This window comes from Bombus vancouverensis, chromosome 10 (assembly GCF_051014615.1).
Source record: "Bombus vancouverensis nearcticus chromosome 10, iyBomVanc1_principal, whole genome shotgun sequence".
In the NCBI taxonomy this organism is placed as follows: domain Eukaryota; kingdom Metazoa; phylum Arthropoda; class Insecta; order Hymenoptera; family Apidae; genus Bombus; species Bombus vancouverensis.
Window position 1 is genome coordinate 9,146,118 of NC_134920.1, and position 19,679 is coordinate 9,165,796.

At 35.4% G+C, this 19,679-nt stretch overlaps 1 protein-coding gene and 2 long non-coding RNA genes across 8 annotated transcripts in view; 1 reads left to right on the forward strand and 2 right to left on the reverse strand.

Moving 5' to 3' along the window:
* Positions 1 to 15,112, reverse strand: part of LOC143303226 (uncharacterized) — a 27,905-nt gene extending 12,793 nt beyond the window's left edge. For 2 of the 4 annotated variants that reach the window (XR_013059319.1, XR_013059313.1), the window contains exon 1: positions 14,971 to 15,112. This is a non-coding gene — a long non-coding RNA (uncharacterized LOC143303226). Of the gene's footprint in view, positions 1 to 14,651 lie in introns of all 4 variants that reach the window. The other 2 variants (XR_013059318.1, XR_013059316.1) reach the window with 2 other exon arrangements.
* The window catches only part of FAR1 (fatty acyl-CoA reductase 1), a 42,564-nt gene that overhangs the window by 12,956 nt on the left and 9,929 nt on the right, over positions 1 to 19,679 (forward strand). The window contains exon 1 of one of the 3 annotated variants that reach the window (XM_033334898.2): positions 7,638 to 7,776. The exons of 1 other annotated variant lie outside the window; for it this stretch is intronic. The gene's annotated coding sequence lies outside the window, so the exon portion shown is untranslated. Of the gene's footprint in view, positions 1 to 7,637; positions 7,777 to 17,651; positions 17,785 to 19,679 lie in introns of those variants that run through there. One more of the 3 variants, XM_076622005.1, reaches the window with a different exon arrangement.
* On the reverse strand, positions 1,074 to 14,635 carry LOC143303227 (uncharacterized). The gene is made up of 4 exons (XR_013059320.1): positions 11,563 to 14,635; positions 6,512 to 11,187; positions 5,141 to 5,498; positions 1,074 to 5,034 (listed from the first exon to the last, which is right to left on the reverse strand). It is a non-coding gene; the product is annotated as an uncharacterized LOC143303227 (long non-coding RNA).

Here is a 19,679-nt window from a genome sequence, read left to right on the forward strand (position 1 = left end):
GATGAGAAATTAGTCAAACATACGTATACTTGACGAGTTTCCAGATTCAGTATTTCAATTCTATTGACGATCTCTTCTGATTGACGTTCTCGATAAACTGCGGCATTGCATAACGACCATCGTTTTTGATTAATACGAAACCGTTTGAACGAAAAGGAAACATTCTTGATATTTCTGTTCCTCTATTTTGAAGGTCGAAGTAAGGATGAAATGACGCTACGATGCTACCTTTAGCTATATGTATGTATATGTACCATACATATTTTTAAAAACACAGAGTATTTGTTCGTCCGCGATATGCCCGCATAAGCACAACGAAAATTTTCGTCTGACAACAGCTCAAAATGAAATTATGATCTATTTAATCCGAAACTCGGGCATTCGAGCGCTTTTTAGCGAAAATGAAGAAGAAAAGCCGCCCGGTTTGAACCTTTTAGAAGGGAGATACTCTTGTCGTATTTTCCTGTCCGGCTACTCGAAAATTATTTATTTAACGATTAGTTCAGAAATTATTTATTAAGTCGATAATAAAATTTATTTAGTTATTTGGTGAACACATAATCGACCTTGGATATTTTGTTCTTGTTGCAACGATGTAGTCTCATCAAAGGTCTCGAAGGAACCATGGGTTGTAAATGTACCGTTCTATTGAGTATGCGAATCGTCATACGTGTGTTATCAAAAGCAAAAGGTAATCTCATCATGTATGTGTTTTATCTCTATTTTTCGTGCGTTCTAAAATCACGGAAAAATCGCCGAGATACACTCCTCGCCAAAGAGATAGCCCATGTGAACTATCTTTAATTTCTCAATGACGCGTGTAAAGTTTTTCGTCTGCAATGTATAATATCAAATCATTATGAGCTCAGCATATGCGGCTAGCTAGGAATAAGTCACAATGTCGGAGATGTTTTTATACAACCAAGGAAAATTATTCCAAACTAAGGTCGAAATGGTAGCACACTCTGTTAATATGTTTAGAAATTTCTCAGTAGTTCATGATCTATCAACGAGAAAAGATTACAGTATATATATATATATATATATATATATATATATATATATATATATATTATATAAATTTGTAAATATGGGACGCCGAAAAAGATTAAACGAGTCTGTAAATTAAGACATTATTGGCATAATAGGCAATTAATCTCATCGGAACTATCTATGTTCCTGTGTTGTATATTGTACCTTGAGCTGAATACCATAGAACACCGCACAGGTCGAAATAGAAAGGAAAAATTACGACTTGTGCGCGGCCACACATATTCGTGTGCGTACACTTTTACTAGAAAAATTTTTGTGGGTCATAGAAGTACATATGCATGTGGTAGGAACGTTAATTGGTCTTTCATAACATCCTGCGGAATTTGGTCCGTTTCAGATGTAATCTCGCTTGTTTTCAAATGAGAAGCACGTATATACTATATATCATCAGATCGGTGAATGTCAGGAAACGAAAACACGAATTTATTAACTTTGTTGTGCTTGTCGGCCACGCTCGTGTTTCAGCAAACAGAAAGACTTCTATTATAGGATCTATTTATAAAAAATCTTTGTCTATGTATAAAATTTATATCGTTATGGGGACAATTAGAGGAATAGAACTCCGGTGGAAATTCGTTTGCTGTATTAATTATTATAACGAGTATTTTACTCTGGGTGGTTCACAGAGTTTCACGTACATGCATTATATCGCCTAATAATCTATGCATAACGATTCCTTTATTTTACAATTTCCAAACTCGACTCTTCGACGTTTACGTAAACGTTACGTACACGTAAAACCCACTAGTTACTCAATTTCTTGACACATCGGATCGGATCCGCAGGCTAAAAACACATTATCCTTTAGATTTAAGCACTAGATTCAACTAGAATCAGACACACGATAAACACTCATTAAACACGACATAGTACCACGCCAGAAAAATTTACTTATAATTCTCAATGAGAATTGATTGTAAAATTCATCCAAATAAAAAAAAAAAAGAAAAAAAAGGAAAAGAAAAAACGTACACGTGATTGTGGCTCTGCCATTTGTTGTCGGCTGCCGTCACCTATATGTAATTTAATGTAATGTGCAATTTTTTAATTTAATCGTCACATAAGCGTGATTCTAATGGTTCCTGTATCTTCTGAACGTATCTTAGCTCTTCTTAAGAATTTCCAACAGTATTACTCATATCTTTAGTGAAAGTAAAAGGAATCGATCTTCTTGAAAAGTGATATAATGTTCACGACTTTGCATTTTGAAGTAGATCAACGAACTTGTCGAAAAAATATATGAAGTGACGAAATTAAAAGGCGAAGATTAAATGCGAAATCATTTCACTTGTGTCTGGGACAGGTTTCTATTTCGAGGTTTACTTTATTTTTAAGGAAACAAGTTCCAAATGATCGATGAACTATCGTGTTCTAGAACGAAAGCTATAATTTACCTCGAATTAATTTTTCTCCTTGGATCTCGTATACCTCTTGGCTCGTTTATGGTCATTTCTTAATACGATCATTTAAATTCCAAATGATCGAACAACTGTATCGATTGAAACGATGACACTATCATAATTATGCACAGCACTTTACCATGGTCTTCGATAGAGGCTGAGTAAAATCTCCTTTTCTAATCTCGGAATGAGATTTTCGGCTCTTATTTTAAAACGAGGATATGTAACTCTTCTAATTTTAATGCATCCATTGTTGGATGAATTTCGTGTAACGTATAAAATGAAAAGTACGTGGAAAAATAATAGGTGAAAGGGAAAAGCCGGCAAAATGACGGATTTCAGATGTTCTTTTTTCACAATTATTGAAACACGTACAGATATCTTTGCCAAAATGAACATTGTCTTCTGTTTAGTTAAATGCATAATTATATATATTTTAATATATTTTAATCGAATTTAAAGAAACGATAGAAAACGAGTTCAAAAACGACAGAAAATAACGTTGCATACTTAAAGTCCTATTCAGGTTAGTCAGACCACTTTGATTTCAATAGCTCACATAAAAAAAAAAAAAAAAAAAAAGGAAAAGGAAGGAAAAGAGATGTAGTCGAGATTGTTCGAGACACCAGGCACCAAAAGACGTAGCAGCAAAGATGATTATTTTTACCGATAAGTTGACAAGTACTTACCAGTGAAATAAAGTAATCGAGGAAAGAGATAAAGATATAAATCCTGAATATGAAATCCGAAGTTTTGTACGTAATTAAACGTGCAGGATATTTGCGCATGGCAATGACGTTCCTTAGACGCAATAGACGGTCTGATATTTTGTATTTTAACTCTTAAATCGCAAGTCACCAAGCGATATCGAGTTCTAACGATAAAAAAAAGAAAAACGAATACAAGATCTCAATTATACAAAAAGTGGTACTAAAAAAGAAGTCTAGTTGCATGGAAAAATAATATTCTCGCAAGTGTTGTCGTAAAATGCATATGATCAGTATATATATATATATATACAATGTGGAAGTGGTGAAAATTGTGCAATCGATATGCAAGAGTGCCAGCTGTAATCATTCTAGAATCAAAGTTGCAAAGTTGTCAATGTAAAAATATGATTAATGGCTTGCAGTGCCTCTCATAAGTTGCTAACTTTCAATATTTTACGTTTCCGAATATTATTTAACTGTGCTATAAACGCATAACTATAATACAATTATATCACTTCGCTATAAATATCCTATTATTTATTCACACGAGCTTCTAATAGGTGAATAATAAATTTAACAGTAGAACCATGCAATTGATCATCGCGAACGAAAAACGAAAGACGACATGTACTATAGGTATTTTCTAAGCACTCTCTTATGTAAAGTAAAAATCAATGTTTTGTCTTTCTGATAGTTGCTGAGATCATGGAATTAGGACCTCTGACTATTTCCCCGTGAAATCAACTCTAAATATAAGTCGTTCAGGGCCATTATTACTTAAAGTTAGATTGCTTAATAATGGAAATTTTTATTTAATTTAATACTATTACTAATCTGTATCGCGGTGAATGTAAAACACAAAATGAAATGAAATTGCACTTGATGCTGCCAGAGAATTTTGATCGTACAAATAGTTTATCACTGAATATTTTGAATATTTTGTCACTGCAACAGTTTTATCTAAGTAACCGAATTATGTATAGGCTTGCGATATAAGAAATTTTCTTGCAAAATCACTGTGCGTAATTTAGTGTTAATTTATTAGTAGATATTTTTATTTTAGAATTGATTAACAGATTGCCAAATAATTGTGTTGCAACAAAAAAGAAATGTCGCAGGAAGAAACAGTTTGTATATCACTTATTTCATCCATGGTTAGATTGCGATTAGGTTCATATCATACCATAGACGTCATTATGAGCAGAATTTATGTAATCTTATCGCGAAAAAAAAAAGAGAAAATAGATCAGTAATTAGGAAACGAAGAAAGTTATTACTTCATCGAAGTGATGATGATATTTGCTTTTTAATTCGAGACCAAGTACGCGATTCATTCTATGACAGAAAGCTTACTTATTATGTATATCGATGGCGATCGATCATTTACAATAAATATACAAATTGTTTCCATCGATCATATTTTCACTCATGACTAACTTTCTGCGTATTATGGCCGGGGTGAAAAGGGATCAAGGTATCGAGCACAATGGCAGACATTACAAAACGATTTCAACATGCAACCCACCCTATATGTATCGATTGCACAATTTTGTAAGAACGTAAACTTTGTCTGAATACGAAGTGTCCGCAATTTCTTTTGACTTGTGTCGATCACACGCTACCGTGCATAATAATATTTGGGTACTTCCAGATTATTGCAAATGTATATTAAATATATTACGAACGAAACCCTTTGATATAATTTTTTCCTCTGTTTTTATCCCGGGCTATCGTATACGGTTAGTAGACATTGATGGAATTTGATCATTAATATCAATTAATCGAAATAAGAAAGTGATACTTGCAAGTATAGCCGTGCCTCGATTTACGCGGGTTATTCGTTTCATGCGTTCTCTGTCAGAGGAGAAAATCTGTAAAAATAGGATGTGCCAGTGCGAAGAAAAAATACGTAGTGGAGAAAATAGTTGATATAAGTTGTACAAATATTTCTGCACAATAGTCGTGTAATGTATTTACCTTTTCTTGTATTTCTATTGGATCGTTCCTTATTACCATATCATCTGCGAATAAGAGTAGCTTCGTTTTTTCCTCTATCTTCTTATGCTTCCTTATGTTTGAAAAATTCTATGATATCGTAGATGATGAAAAGAGAATTGGACTTAGACTGTCTGCCGCTAGTAATCCTCCTTATTTTTATCTTTTCGTGTGCGTTCGTTATTATCGAATTTTGTTCGAATATTTGCGTTTTAGTATAAGTGATTTGTGTTCTTACTGTACTCTGTTACTTGTAATTTCCTCCAGAGAATCGCATGCTTCTCTTAAGGTCGATCAACAGTATATGTGTGTCTCCTTTTCAGCGTTTGATAACTTTGTTCTAAAAATATTTGTTTTGTAAATTTTTGCAAAGAAACAGGAAAGAAGAAGAGAAGAAAAAGAATAATAATAATAATTAAAATTCAAGAAAACAAAAATAAACATGATTTGTTGCCTGTGTCGGCACTGCGATCCAAAGGATCAACTTTTTCTTTTTAATTCGCATCTAATTCACTATCCTTGTCGCTCGAAATATTCGGAAGTATAACTTCAGTTTCATTACGAATATTTACGCTATATATCTTCTGAGCGCGTAAGAATGAGGTCACGCATAACAAGTCCCCGTAGACTGAGGGATTATTTACCACGTGAGATGAAGGGATAGGCGTAGATGAAAATTGCCTGTAAGGAAAGCCACCTACGTTTGCTGATTTTAAATGTATCGATCTTATACACGGTAGCGCATAATTAAACGATTACCATCAAATTAGCGAACATTTAGTCAAGTCGTAGCCTATGTCTTGATAATGCTTCAAGTAACTAATTAGCATATGCACGATGAATTAACCATCGAATTAATAAACATGTAGTCAGATTCTAATCTGTGCTTCGGTGATGCTTCAATAACACTTAGGTTAACATTAGCATACACGTCACGAACTCTAGCGAATTCATTGTTATTACTACTGTTCTATTCCTTATTATTTATTACATATTTAGTACATATTACATATGTACATTAGTTTGGTAGGATTATCGAATAATCAAGGCGATGATTATTATTATTATTATTATCGAAAGCTAAACAGGTAACATTTGTGTGTGTTGTAATTTAATTTCGAGTAGAATTAATTTGTCTGGGCAAATTACAATTGAGATATCTGAGAAATATCTTGAGAAATAGGTTAATGCTTTTTTGATAGAGAATGTTCAACTGGTTCGATCGATGTTTTTAAAAAAACATACGGCGACTATTAAAAAACTATTAAAAAATAAGGTATAAAAAAAAGAAAGTGTAGTCGTCTGACTAGGCCCCTTAAATACGATAGATTTCAGATGGTAGTTTTTACTGACCTGTGTACACAGCCATTTATTCCGGTACGCGAGTTTAATCTACGTGCCACTGAAATTTACTTTCCTTCGTTGAAAGAATTACCAACGATCACAGGATATAAGATCAAGGTATAAAGATCACAGGAGGAAACCACGATGAATATGTATCTTTTTGTTGATTTTCTGATTTTATTACCAACCTGTGATTAAGCGAAAAGAATTTATTATGTTCGTGCGTAACACAGTTGATAAGTAAATGATGTTTTATCGAAGTCGATGATACAAATTAATAACGTTGATATAACGACGAACGATATTTCGAAAATTTCGAGGAAGGAGAAAGAACATATATTTCGAGAACAAATAAATTTTGATAGCATGAAATTGATCGACATTCTATTGAATTTCAAGATTGTTCCTCTATAAAAAAAAAACCTAGCCAAATGTAACTTATCGTATTCTTCATCTGTAGTCCTCGCATACAGCAGCGATAGAAAGTAGAGAAATAATTACGCACTTAATCATAGAAGACGAGTTAACTCGTAATTTCGCTAATAATCTGCTTATCAAGAGGTTTCGTATCTTTTTTCACGTATAATTAAATTTCTGTTACAAACGAATTATATCGCATTTAGCATCACAAGGATTAAACTGAAATTCATTTATCTTTGCCATTGATTCCTCGCTTTTATCAATGATCAAAATTTCTGATCGAACCACTGCCTTCTTAACTTGAAAAATATTTCTTTAATCTCGCAAACAAGATAATCGCTGCAAAAAGTGACCAGAGATACTAATTACTACGGTTCCATTCACATTCTGCACCAAAATAATATTCCGTAAGGGTTAACGATAATATTTTGTGGGAGTGAATTGTTGACATTGAGCGAGGACCGTGAAAAGTGATTCCTAATTCCAATATTTGTGTCTTTGCGCGTGCGCATGTAGGTGTATGTGCGTGCACACATGCACCACGCGTGATGTATTGTATAGATGCATTAATAGGTAGATAAGTGGGGAGAAGTTGTCTTTCACTGACTCAAACAGAGTCAGGTACAAGCTACTCTGATTGGTCCCAGGTACGCTCAGTTCACCTTTCGTTAGTTGACTCGTCTTTAAAGTAGCTGGCCCACATTTCGGTCCCTTAGTAATCCTCGACACGCATTGCAGCTCACGTCGACCATTGTGGTCGCCGTACGGGATTATAGGGATTCGTGTTCCATCATTCAAGTCAACGTATCTGTATATCGTTCTTTTCCAATTTGTCGATCTTTCGAATCAGTTCGGTGAGTTTTTATCATTTTATCCTATGGACTACATTCGTACGTACATTCGTGCATGAAGTAAGGCTGTGAAATCGTGATGTATCCTGTGGCTGTATATGGTTTTGTAATTCTACTTAGCGGTATCTTCATTTTGGTATTGCATCTTATATCGTGGCTACATTTCTTGTTGCTTCTTTCTCCTTTCCACTTTCTTTTTTTTTTTTTTTTTTTTTTTCTTTGCAATAGTAATAGATAAAAATAATGTTCCATTTTTGTGTACGATTAGCTTGTTCACTTTCACGTTACCGCGAAGATAAGATCGTTTGATAAATTTCGTAGGACTTTCTATGAGGCGAATGATGTACTAGAACTAATAGATAGATTAGAATCGAGCCAAAAGTTTCTTTTCTAATGTGTATAACGACAAGTAATACGCGTTTTATTTTACCGCCGAGCAACGAAAACGAACAATTTGCAGGTTTTAGATTTTCCACAAGTGGGTAAACATTCGCGATCTAGTCATGCATAAATGATTAGAGGCGCGCAGAAATTTTCAGAAAGATTCTTCGCTTGATATTCCAGATGCAATCTTTTAAATAATTTTATTCGTGTTATACAGTTATATAAAACAATGTTTTTTTAATATTTAATATCAGCGAAGATTCGTGAAAATATCGGCTTCTGAGGTATAAAGTAAGAAGTGTATTGGTTGCAGCAGAGAAAATCATCGTGCCGCGTGTAAAAGAATCAGAAGTTTAGCAGAGAAAGTCATCTGCATAAAAGCGCCGTTTCTAGTGAGAATCATTGAACTGAATTATAATTTACTGCCACATTCATCTCTTTCGCATCAGATTTAGTTATCTCTTAATTCTCATCTATTCCCACAGTCGAGAACATAATTTCTTCGTGGGAAGAAATTGTTGTGAAAGAAAGAAACTTCCGATTACAGTTTATTATTATATACAAAGTTTACTATTCCTCGGTAAAGTAATATAATAGTCCAAAACCGTATTAATAAACTTGCACAGAATCAAGTGGAAATAAATGAATAATTATTCGTATTGTTACTCGAATGATTCTAAAGTCATTAGTCGAGTGAAAACAATCTGTTACGAGGTACAGGTAACCATTATGCGAATAAAATGTTGGATTAATGTAAACACTTATTCGAATAATTATCTTAGATAAATGTTTATACGAAACAATTCGAATAATACCCAACTTTGATAATAAACAAATCATCGCTCTAGCTCTTAACTGTTCTACCTCCTCTTGTTTGTAAACTGAAGAAATTGAGTTTTAAGTTTATGAAATTCAATATTACTGTTAGAAATTAGACAGCCTCTGCTGTTTTCTAAGTAGAATTATCATCGTATTATTATAAATTCGTGTTCTTTGTATCAATAAGACACGCGTGGAGTGATTAATTACATTTCTTTGAAAAGTTCAGTTCGAGTAGTTAAGAACTAGCACGACAAAATGACTTAATGCTTCTTTGCCTTTATGCTCTGTCACATTGCTCTTCTTCAGAGTGATTACCCTCTTTGTCAACTTTGTTGTTAAGTCCATGGACACTACCCACATGAGAGAGAGAGAGAGAGAGAGAAGGAAAGAGAGAGAGACGCATCGTTCAACGCCAATTAATAAAGATCAAAGCTAGACTGGCAATGACCTTAACTCGAAGGTTTCGAGGGTAATTGAAACACATTTTGAGCTGTCCTCTGACCGTCTCAACGTCTCGATCATTAAACTACTAATATGAAACCACACAAATTCTCTCGAAATTCTGGCGAGTAAAGTTGAAGTTCTTTCAAGTTCTATTCTTTGACTCGAACAGAAACAATAGTTATAGTTATTAGACAACGTAAGGTGCTATTTATAGCTTCGTGTTTCTTGGCATTGATTCCTCAAATTAAGTCAATTTTAGCCATACGCCATGTTAGAAATTCATTTTCCATTGGATACCCACTTGCAGTTAGATTATGTCGAGTCAAGTAACTTGACTTCTATGAACACGCATTGAGGCCAGGCTGTTTAATAATCAGCGACTTGAATTCAAGTAACTAGCTAATACTTTAATGACGGATCGTATCCAGCATCCTAATTAAAACTTACGTTATCCGCGGATGATTCCAATTGATCTTCCACGCGATACATACAATCACATTGCAACGTATTTGATCCTTTGTAAAAAGAGAATCCACAAATGTAACGTTCTATGCTCGTACGCATACACACGCACACACAATGATAGAGGGATTCGTAACAAAAATAGTTTATGTTCGAATTACTTCTTAAATAATACTTCACTTCGCTAATCAGAAGTGAAGTTATACGTTGACCTCTTGCCGAATAAAAATCGGCCAATTTAAAAAAGAAAAACATTTATCATGAAGCGCACGACTTCACGAAATCGTTAATTTTTTTTATAGCTGTCGATATAAATAAATTCGTCTTGATAAAAAAAGGAGAAATATATATGAAGCAGAAATTGTTCGCGTTATAAGTTGTAGATCAGTAGTTATTAGTAAACCGTGGCTTTTTATGCATTCAGAAAAATCATAGTAACGATTATAACATTTAGCAGATAAAACAAATTACCGATTATTCCTCTAATCGCCTTTTTAAAAATATCGCAATATATCAAGTACGAACGAATTCATTTTTTGTCCAAGTATCGCCAGTTACTCAGTTAGTTGGATAGTTTAGTTAGTTGCTAGGAAAGTGTCTCGTTAACAATGCGTTAACATTCTTTGTTTCAATGCTCGTGTGATCGTAGCCTAAAATAGAACAGGCTCGGTGCACTTAGCCGAATAAGAAGAATCCGCACGAATTAAACCCGCAACCGGAGGTTCGAATCGTTTAATCGCTAGTTAAAGAGGAAATTTCATCGTGCAACGAGGAAGCTACGTCTGGCCGCCGCGCCGCGCCGAGTCGGCCTCTCTCTTTTGCTCCCTCTTTCTCACTGACGAGGGTCATTGGCCACGACATTGATACCGTTCTCGTTCTAAACCCGAATCGGATCTATTGTATGTGTAGCCGCCGCGGAAGAATAGCCAAATGAATCACGGTCAAATTGGTCGTATCACCCTTATCTAATCTATGCGAGTCGACTCATCGCCGTTAATTGATCGATTAATTGCATAACACGATAAAAATTATTCAATCTGACAGGTTTCCGTATACGTTCGATTCGTACGTACAAGTGTGTGGCCGTACACTGTCCAGCTATTTAAAATAAGAGGACAGGAATTTCGAAAATCCGTAGATCGACGAGTCACCAGGAATACAATTTTAAACGATGCTTAACGATCTTCATACGCTGTCTCGCGAAGGGTATTTGCTCACTGGCCATAGAAAATATTCTACCTGTTACATAGAACATTTTGAAGCTTGTCACGATTATATCGGCATCTAACATCGGTAACTAATCTGAAAATATGTACGAGGAAGTTACGTGCAGGTATTTATTTGAAAGAAATATTGAAACAAAAGATTAGCATGCTGTACGACTCGGTCTATTTTTAAGCATATAATGCGCATTGAATATGGCTGTTTAAATGTTATTCCGATTTATTGTAAAATATGTAAAATTGTAATGTTTACATACTTGTGATCGATATTTTGTAGTTTTCATATGTACATTTTCAGATTCCTTGTGACGATGGTAGAGACGAAAAGCGGATGAACATTTCGCAGCAACATGCTAATCTTTGTTATAGCTTTTGCAGCAATGTACGCTAGTCCTCATTATACTTTGTTAAACGAAATAATTTTTTAAGACGTTATTTACCTAGTTAAATTTACCTGATTAGAAACAAGCAGCGTGCACGTTTCAGCTATCTTTCTAAAACTAATAGTTGCTCAGATATTGTTACTTATTTATTGTTTATTCGTTCATAATCCTTCTGCTGCGAGTTAGCACGGGCTTTCAGTTACGTTTCTCGTTGGTTCGCTGTTATGGTCTCCCAATCGCCAAGCTCCTTAACATCGTTCGTATTTGCATTTAGACTCAAAATCTGCAACTTAAACTTCGTCTTAGAGCGCACCTCTTATATTCCATATTCCCTATGCGTTGCTATTTATATTTTCGCTGCGTGTAAACTTCAAAAACGTACAAATTCGAACACAAAACGCGAAGCATGAAACTCTAACAACGAATATAAAAATAATTTCCAAGGTGTTTCGTGGAATACGTTTCCCTCTGAACGTTCGCCACAGTTTTCCTCCTCCTTCGACGTAGATACGAGCACGTAGAAAAAGGCGAGGGGGAGAAAAAGCGTAAGAAGCAGGAAAAAAAGGAGAGATACGCGTCAAATATTTTTTCTTCGAGAGCCACATCATAAGTACGTAACTTTCGTTTAAAACGATCATTTACGCTTGCTAATGCCCCTTCTAAGCATATATACGCGAATTTTACTCTTAAGATCAAACAACTATGCAATAGTTAAACCTATTAGCCAAGCAAACCTATTAGCAGAGAGTGCAAATTAACGATAGAATATGAAGCAAGTTGCCGGCAAGACAGAGACGCGGTTGTGAATCAGCCGATATAACGAAACGAAGAAGAAGTTCGGAGATAAAACGCGAATACAACGCGATGAAGCCAGGCATTCGAACAAAGATGTTAATGAATCTTGGAGAAACGAACAAACACGCGAAATCAAAAAATTCCTCAAACAGATATTAACTCGACGAAAGATACAAATTTTTATCGCTTTCTATTCTAGTTGGTTCGACTTTTGCTTAGGATGGGTTTCACACGCGTATCTGAATATAACGAACGTACGTACGCGAAGGGAACGTGAAGTTCACGCGACGATTCTCGTGAGTTACAGTATCGCGATACTCGTTTCCCGTATCTTGGCAACGATACTTTTCGTACGAAGCCGTCACAACGAATGAAACATTGATACAAATGAGGACATTCAGCGGCGGCACGTGTAATCGCGTTTAGAGATATGACGTGAACTGGCAGTTGCGAGAATCACGAGTTATTCGAACGCGTTCGTTCGGTCACGGTGACTTTTCACAGTGATTTCTCGTGATAGTTTCCGATTAGAAGAGAGCGTAGCTGTTCTTTGCACGCGTTGCACCACCTGTATATTTTATATTAACGACGTCGAATGAATATTTATAATTTTGAAATCGGCAGAAAAGAGAAATGAATATTTTATTCGGATACGAGACGAAAAAACGAAGATCGAGTTATTTTTCATCTTTGATGTTAGACGAAATAAATTTACGCTGTACGCAGGAAACGTAATGTAATTTTGAATGGAAATTAAGTGAATGCAGATTTTCGTATGCGAACTATATCGATGCGTTTTATAGGAAATAATTCGATCAAAATCAAGAGACTGAGATCACATCGAGCAAAATCACGAATCCGTGATCGTTGTGATAAATGCTTATTAATGATCTTTCGCGTCATCTCCACGATACTCGTATCTCCGTGTGAAATCGACCTTGTCGAAGATCTGTATGCTTCTCAAAATTCGTGACGATCCAAATTAATTCAATTAAATAATCCTGCAAAGAAAAATTAAAATATCCATAAGTCTCAACCTGGTGGACAGACTCGCTCTGATCGGTCCAGTTCTTGCTATATACGTTTGTTATACACAGGGTGGTTGGTAACTGGTGGTACAAGCGGAAAGGGGGTGATTCTACGCGAAAAAGGAAATAAAAACTTCTTTTTTATTTTTTTCTTTATTTTTCCATCGAGACAACGATCTACAGTGAGATCCGCTATAACGAGACGCGATAAAGTGCACGCGTGCCGAGCGAAAATTCAAAGTCAAAATTCAAATTTTTATTCTATATTTTCGACTTCTTTTTTCGCGTAGAATCCATCAGTTACCAACCACCCTGTATATAACTATTCTTATTTATAATTCTTTTACTCTGATCTTTATATCACGTAGGATACGTAACAATCGAAGTTGCTGTTCGTGTCGTGGCACAACGTCATCTAATTTGTCAAAAATTCCTACAGACGAGACGATCGTAATAAACACCTCTGAATAAAAAAAAGCGAAGAAAAATACGCTTCTGGGAAGATCTCCTATGTAAAGTCTAGGGAATGAGCGTCAATCTTTGCATTGGACTTCTTCGCGTAAAATTCGATTTTTATGACTTTTCATGGAAAAATTTCTTGTCCTCTTTTTCTTTTCTTTTTCTGTCTTTTACTGTGTTTTCGTTGCTGCGATCGACGTCAGGTGGATAAATACTTTTTCGCGATAAAAGATTGTACGTATCGAAGATATTTGTCACGCATTTTCAGGCCGGAGAAACTATTGCGGTAAAAATGTCTGATAATTAAAAGTGATCAAGTTTGATCATAATGCACGGAAGCAAGGTCATTCGTAACTGTAGTCTCATACGAATTAATACTCCGATCCTGAAAATTACTAATTTTCTGGATTTAAATCGAATGTTTACGACATTTCCATGTTCGTGCGGTTAGAATATTTCTTCGCTCAAACGAAGAAAGAGTGATGAAATATGTATAACGAGAACGACGATTGATCAGAATTAACCAACTTTTGTCCTAATTATCTCGGGCGAAGTTCATCGCTAACGCATACAATGGTCGTATTCTTCTTATTGAATCTACATTACAAATCGGAAGACCATACAGTGACGCAAGAGATTTATACGGTTTTAGCGGTGCATTTTGAAAATTTTGCGAGCACAATCCATTAGCCGTATATGTGTCGCGAAATTTCTCTTGTCTGTCGCTCTGTGCATACGTACGAGTTAATTAATGTGTGAAAGAAAAAGAAGTCTGTTTCTTATTCTGCTTTATCGAGACCCGCTGGAAATTGAAACAAAAAAAAAAAAGAAAACGAAATAATGACAAATCATCCTCAAGATTTAGGGTTTCAACTTACCTTCACCATCCGTGAAGAAGACGCTCCAAAAGTCAGGCTTCAGAACGATGAAACACCGCGAATAAAAATAGCGAAATACCTGGCTGCAAAAGCAACTTGGAAACAGCGCACACGCAGAAAGATGCGACAAGTAAGCATTAGAAGGAATACCGTGTTACTGATACTGATATAATATACTAATATAAGCTACTGATGTATAAAGTCATAATAAAAAAGCAGTACGGTATCTAATTACGCGTTAAAATAGCTAAAAGCCACATTGCCAAAATGAAAGGCAAAATGGTGCAATCGATCGTGTTTCCTACGATAACGGACGTACCTTGGTACGTAGGAAGCGAAGGACTAATCAAAGATCCTTAAATCGCCGCTGTAAAGAGGGAAATCCAGCAAATATCCAACAGATAGAAAACAAGAACGATAAACCAAGCAAACGCGCTAGCCACTGCACTGTACACTGACAGTACCGTTAGAACACTGAGAATAAAACAACCGCAGGACCTAATGACGCAAAATCCGATTCTTGTAATAGCACTGATGCAATGGAATTAGCACCCACACCCTAGCCTTGACAGGCTAGAAGAACCTGTCGAGTGTCCTACGGGACAAATTGCAGGAATCTACCAAGGATCGTTAAAAAGAAAGAGAGAAGAACAAATTTGAACGAAGAAGAAAGTTCGAAGGAGTTGGATATTAACATTCCAAATGTTCCACGGAATTTCCGATGAAAAGTGAAAATTTATTAGAATTCGAATGCGAAGCCCAACCTATAAGACTGTTTTGAATTACAAATTTTCCGTTTCAAAAGACCCCGAATTCGGAACGTCGAGCCTCATTAAGAGCTTAAATTCCAGATGTTCGACTTAAAACAGCTTCGAATCGGAAAATCACGGTTTCGTGAGAATTTAAATGGGAGATCTGAAATTTTCTGAGAGTTTATTCGCATCGCGAAATTCTTAATTTCGAATACGTCGATGTTCGAAATTCGAAGCTTCAAACCCATTATGCAAGCAAATACCGAGTACTTTCGTTTATAACGGCCAACGAGTGATATGCCCATTGGCATTGACATATGACATTGGCGAAAATATGCTCCCTCGATAAATCTTATTTGCGTGCCACCAAAACGAAAATTGAAACACGTGTCTCGTATGACTGGTAAGCAATATTTGTTTAACATGGATTAATCGCGAGAAGTGTGTCACGAGGTCATAGACTTTCGATTTGTGATGCCAGAACGATTAACAGGAAAAGCGCGTCTTTGATATGATTCAAATGAAACACCTACCAGAATTTTAATGATCTTCGTATTATAATGTTACGTTGAAATAAGCTTCGATCGTGCTTGTAGCTGTTCTTCCCCGGTTTCGCGGTACCCTGTCCAAATTTTCTTTTATCAAACACAAGTAAATTGCTTGAAAACAGAAGAGATAATTATGCTACAGGTTGAGTCTCCACTCTATATATATATTCCCTTATCTATTATATCTCTTCGTTCACAGGACAATTTTCCTAGATATCAAATTAATGGTTTTTACTGTTCGGTTGGATTTCGAATTACCAAGAAATAAAAATTACTTTCTACATTCGAATAACGAAACGAACGTTATTTGGTCAGAATATTTAACATCAGCCAGAAAAATTGCATCAGAGTCCGCCACGAGCGATTCTGAAAAATAATTGGAACAAACAGAATTATGAATTATGAATTTCGATGTCGATGGTAGTGGAAACATCTTCTAGCTGTCTGATGTTTTATGTATTTTAACAATTTAACATTCGCATCAGCTAGTTGCGTTTTACGGTGTATACATTACGTTATCATTGACGTTTTGCTACAATCCTTATCTTAGATGCTTGAAAATTGCTCAGATAATACAGATAATAAAATTGCTCTTCTATTTACAATTGTCTTTTTAAACCGCCTAAGCGTTTAATAAGTAACCAAGTAGTTGTAGAATGAAATTATTTGATATAAAATTTGCAATGAGACACAAACGATTTTAAAACGCACGACCAATATGAAGAGGTGAGAATCGCAGTAATTAGATTTTAAATATCGATCATTATGTAATGAAGATTGGGCACAAGTCTTTGTCGTCCAAGGTAATTGCAGAGACCTTTTGCATCATGTAACTGTCCTTACCGATGATCGTAAATCTATTATATTTAAAATATATACACGGTTTTAGAATCATCGCGCCAGAGAAACATTGGCGATTCCAGATATTCTTTAAAATAATTAGAAGGCTACTTGACAACGACGAATATCAGAAGACAGTGAGAATTCTTTACGATAATATCGTAAACATTTATTGTTGTTACAAGTAATTATTATATAAATCGCTTTATTTACATGCCGATTTCAATAATCACTCCGGTTATTATTCTTTATCAACGAAAAGATAAGTAACACTGTGTTTCATTGTCTGATGCGATGTATGAACGAGTGATATACATCTTTTCTTTTACGAAATACATCGAACGAACGAAGATTTCGATACTTTCTGCTTTATTTTTTAAACGAAGTACCCCGTAGTTGCCATGCTTGCACTCGCTGCATTCCTCGAATTGAGGGCCTTGATGCAAGAAACCGGGCGAGCCCAGGTTCCCAAAGTTCTGGGAAATCGAACAAAACCGCACTAAATATCACTTGTTTAAGCAGTCGCGTCAATATCCTAAATTTAGAAAATCATTGGTGTAACCGGATGTAAGAAATGATACATGTCACATTTTTTGTAAAACACACGCAGAAGACCTTGTTCTATACTTCCACGTGCCTGATTCTTCCAATCAACTTCTAAAATTTTGAAATGAGATATTTTGCCTCTTTTTATATCTTTATTCCTGATTGGCTTTCTTTCTTCTTCGACGAATAGTTCTCTAGATAAATTACTACCAATCGGTTGGATGGTCATCTCGTGTTGGCACATACTTCCTGATAACTGATACATGTATATATATATATGTGTCAAAAGATATTTTGAATCGTCAGAAAAGAAAAAGCACTCGATTGTTAGAATAGACGAAACGGTTGAAACACGTCGGTTGATAGACCAGCGCTGCTTTAACGCCGTTGACACACCATTGGAAATTTTGAGCTGCACGAGATCGGTTGTTTGTATCATAAAAAGACGTAAGTATGCAGTTTATTCTAAAATTTCATCACTGAGAAACTCCAAAGTGTATCATCTTGAAATTTTCGTGGTATTGAGTGTAGAGCGTCGTATGGGACATTTGTGATATCTTCAATTCGGTTATAACACACATTTCGTACAGTCTCGCGTATTATATTATTTATTAAAATTACAATCAATTCTCGCGTTGAGAACGCGTATGCAGTTGTGCACGGATCTTTAAGCTCACTCAACTCTCTTTTACATATGTGCATTACAAATAAACAACGTGCGATCGGTAACAGATACCAACGCGTGTGCTGTTACGGACATTTTGAAATGCAAATTAATTGCAAATATATTAATGTAGAGGCTGATAAGACAATAACACTTCTTTCTCAAGAGAACATATAGTGCATTTGAGTATTACACGATGTAACGGGTACTACACGTTACGATAAATTAAACAAGAAAAAAAAAATGAAAAACAGATTGAACTCGAAAATCATGCTCAAGATCAATTCTACGGTACATTTTTCCTTTAACAAAGCTTCCCTTTGGCAAGTAAATTTTTTCGAAAAATTTGTACAATGCCGTGTAGAAAAATTCGATCTTATCTTTTGCTGCATAAAAGGTAGTCTGGTAGTTTGAACTATCGCAATTTGTTAATTGCGCAAACGTTATTCGTAATATCCGTCCTAACGCTCTATTAAATCAAACTTCACGGTTTAATAAATCCACGAGTCAATGAATCCGAGATTTCTGAAGTCAAGGTCGCCCGTAATTCTCAGACATCGAAGTTGCATAACTCGTTTCGCTATCACTTACGACACTATGAGATCAGGATTATTTACATCATGCCATTTAGAAAACCAAGATGATCTTGATCTCTTATAGAAAGAAATATTTTTCGACCATTTGATCAGTTTGAATTTGTAGGTGATTCAAAACAGATCAACCTCCGTTTCAAACATCTTTTTCCCTACGTTATCGCAAGTGCGTTTTAAAAGTCGTGCACACCATCTCGCTGAATACCTCGTGTAAGTCGATTACGGTTTTTAAAAGTGGGACATGTAGCTCTAGTTTTAACCCACGTCCCAACAGGGTTCCTGTAGTGCCACAGATTCTAAGAATTATCTGATTGTAAGAATTCAGTCGCTCATTTCGCATTTTACGTAGCTACGTAAATTTATTAGGAAGGATAGCCGCGAGGAATCTGTAGATTAAGTAAATCATGATCTTCTATCGACTGCTGAGCTATTTTCCAAATTAAAAATGAAAAAATGTCACTTTTCCAAAATTCTTTCGCCGAGATGAGTTTAACGTTTCTGACAATGTTCGAGCTGATATTATACAATTTGTTATTATCTCGAGGTCTACCCGAAAGGCTTTCCGCGTTTCGTGTCATTCTGAACGAAAGTTAAGCTACTTACAGAAGCACGCTGGTTTAATGGTCCCAAAGTTACTAGCAACATATGTCTTTTGGCGGTTCGCCAAACGCGATGCTTGAAAACCGATGTCACGCTTTTTGTATTGATTCTTCAAATTATAGAAGAATGAGAGTGAGAGAGAGAGAAAGAGAGAAAGAAGAAAGGAATTTGTTGGGATCGTTCGGAAGAAATGGATAAAGAAAATCAGTGGAATTTCCACGAGTAAGCTTTGGCTCGTACCTCGAACAATTTCTTAGCCATCGTAAGGGAATCGACTTTAATGGCATATGAACGTTTTTTAATTGACTTTTTATTACAGTCCGAAAATCTTAATTTTTGATAACGAGTTTTTGATTCTACGTTCTTGCATCAACCGAATCACCAGCCTTTTTATTCAGTTTGGAGATAGAACTGTTTATATTCCTTTCCGCGATAACTTCAGACCCACAAGATAACTAATAATTCGATGGAAGAGAAAAATTGAA